The following is a 3349-nucleotide window of genomic DNA, read 5'->3' on the forward strand; positions in this document are numbered from 1 at the left end:
TCTCTCTAGGTCTGAACGCCGACCTGCTTGCAGCGCCAGCCGTCTCCCGAGTGCTCCCTCCCCGTCTGTTACTGCTTGCCTCCGATTTCGCTGTTTGTCCCAGCTGTAGAGCCAGCCGCTGGAGCCCCAGCCTGACGCCCAGGAAGGATTAGCGCAGTACCTGCCACCAGCTTGGCCAGCTGGTGAAACCACAGCTTCTTTCACTTTCTTGATTCTTCTGGATGCCAGAGGAATCGATGTCCTTGAGGTGCTGCCGAATTGCAGGTAAGTCCGTTTCCACTTCGTCGCCACTGTTGTGTCTGTGTGTTGATAGAGACACTGAAGACAGGAGTTTGGTTCATAGGTGTTTACTAAACAAAGTCTGGAGGGGAACTAATGGATACAACACAATATACAGGCTTATATAGCCCGAGTGGCCATTACCGGCATTACAGTACACATGGGGCTCTTAAAGGCACATACACTACAGTTTTGAGTAAGCATTACATAATGTAAAATACATAGATATCATGTAGATTGTACCAGAAAATATTTAAAGCCATTTGAACTTATTAAAAATTTCTGTGAAAAAGATGCAGCAAATACTGTATTTCAAGCCAGTTTCTGTTTACCTCTCTTCCACATTCACTGTTACAATTTCTGCCACTGTCTATTTACATTCCAGCTGTATCAGTAATCCATTAGTCAACATTTCTCCTCACAGGTGAAAAATGTCACAACCAAAGAATGGAGCGCATGGCCATAGTTTGTAGGTTTTCTCTGTGTACTACATTATATAGGTTCTGTTGAGAGGTATCATTCTCAAAATTGTTTCTGCCACTATGCTCTGAAATTCGATATGTGGCCCTGTCAAAATTGTGTGAAAGTCAGGCGAGCTAGAAACCAGCAAAGGATGACCAAAAATTTGATAAAAAGGGAGAAAATAGAATGAGGGTAAACTGGCAAGAAATATAAAAACAGATTGTAAGAGCTTCTACAAGTATGTAAAAGGGAAGAGAGTAACAAAAGTAAGCATTGGGCCCTTAGAGGCTGAGACAGGAGAAATTATAATGGGGAATAAGGAAATGGCAGAGACTTTAAACAAATATTTTGTATCTGTCGTCAGAGTAGAAGACACAAAAAGTATACCAAAAATAGTGGGGAACTTAAAGTAATTAATAGTAGAGAAAAAGTACTTGAGAAACTAATGGGACTAAAAGCCGACAAATCGCCTGGACCCGATGGCCTACATAATAGAGTTCTAGAAGTGACTGCAGAGATAGTGGAAGCATTGGTTGTGATCTACCAAAATTCCCTAGATTCTACAACAGTCCCAGTGGAGTGGAAGGCAGCAAATGTAACCCTGCTATTCAAGAAAGGTGGGGAGAGAGGAGTCATCTTGGAAAATGCTGGAATCCATTATTAAGGAAGTGGTAACAGGGCACTTAGAAAATAATATTACGCAGAGTCAACATGGTTTTATGAAAGGGAAATCATGTTTGACAAATTTATTAGAGTTTTTTGAGGATGTAACTAGCAGGGCAGATAAAGGGGAAACCAGTGGATGTACCTGTAGTATATTTGGATTTCCAAAACTTATTTGATAAGGTGCCACATAAAAGGTTGTTACACAAGATAAAGGTTCATGGGGTTGGGGGGGAATATATTAGCATGGATAGATGATTGGTTAATGGACAGAAGAGGGTAGGGATAAACTGGTCACTTTCAGGTTGGCAGTCTGTAACTAGTGAGGTGCGGGAAGGATCAGTGCTTGGGACTAAGCTATTTACAATCTATATTAATGACTTAGATGAAAGGACAGTGTAGGTATCCAAGTTTGCTAATGATACACAGATAGGTGGGAAAGTAAGCTGTGAGGAGGACGTAAAGAGCCTCCAAAGGGATATAGACAGATTAAGAGTGGGCAATAAGGTGGCAGATGTAGTATAATGTGGGGAAGTGTGAGGCTATTCACTTTGGTAGGAAAGATAGAACAGCAGAATATTTTTTAAATGGTGAGAAACTATTAAATGTTGGTGTTCAGAGATATTTAAGTGTCCTCGTACAGGAAACAGAGTTAGCATGCAGGTACAGCAAGTAATTAAGAAGGCAAATGGCATGTTGGCCTTTATTGCAAGGGGGTTGGAGTACAAGAATAAGGAAGTCTTGCTACAATTGTATGGGGCTTTGGCAAGACCACACCTGGAGTACTGTGCAGTTTTGGTCCCCTTATGGGAGAAAGGAAATACTTGCCTTAGAGGCAGTGCAAAGAAGGTTCACTAGATTGATCCCTCGGATGACAGGGTTGTCCAATGAGGAGAGATTGGCTCTCCCCTGACACTGGCTCTCCCCGGACACCGACTCGACTCCCCCCCCCCCCCCCCCCCGGGGGTCCCCGGACACCGGCTCTCTTGGACACTGACTATCTCCCCTCCCCCCCGGACACTGACTCTCTCCCCTCCCCCCCAGACACTGACTCTCTCTACCCTCCCCCCGGAGTCCCCGGACACTGACTCTCTCTACCCTCCCCCCGGGGTCCCCGGACACTGACTCTCTTTACCCTCCCCCCGGGGTCCCCGGACACTGACTCTCTCTACCCTCCCCCCGGGGTCCCTGGACACTGACTCTCTCTACCCTCCCCCCGGGGTCCCCGGACACTGACTCTCTCTACCCTCCCCCCGGGGTCCCCGGACACTGACTCTCTCTACCCTCCCCCCGGGGTCCCCGGACACTGACTCTCTCTACCCTCCCCCCGGGGTCCCCGGACACTGACTCTCTCTACCCTCCCCCCGGGGTCCCCGGACACTGACTCTCTCTACCCTCCCCCTGGGGTCCCCGGACACTGACTCTCTCTACCCTCCCCCCGGGGTCCCCGGACACTGACTCTCTCTACCCTCCCCCCCGGGGTCCCCGGACACTGACTCTCTCCCGTCCCCCCGGGGTCCCCGGACACTGACTCTCTCCCCTCCCCCCCGGGGTCCCCGGACACTGACTCTCTCCCCTCCCCCCCCGGGGTCCCCGGACACTGACTCTCTCCCCTCCCCCCCCGGGGTCCCCGGACACTGACTCTCTCCCCTCCCCCCCCGGGGTCCCCGGACACTGACTCTCTCCCCTCCCCCCGGGGTCCCCGGACACTGATTCTCTCCCCTCCCCCCGGGGTCCCCGGACACTGACTCTCTCCCCTCCCCCCGGGGTCCCCGGACACTGACTCTCTCCCCTCCCCCCGGGGTCCCCGGACACTGATTCTCTCCCCTCCCCCCGGGGTCCCCGGACACTGACTCTCTCCCCTCCCCCCGGGGTCCCCGGACACTGACTCTCTCCCCTCCCCCCGGGGTCCCCGGACACTGATTCCTCCTCCACCGGGTCCCCG

The sequence above is a fragment of the Somniosus microcephalus genome, chromosome 1 (genome assembly GCF_052327205.1).
Source record: "Somniosus microcephalus isolate GS21.2 chromosome 1, FLI_Smic_1.0, whole genome shotgun sequence".
Taxonomy (NCBI): Eukaryota; Metazoa; Chordata; class Chondrichthyes; order Squaliformes; family Somniosidae; genus Somniosus; species Somniosus microcephalus.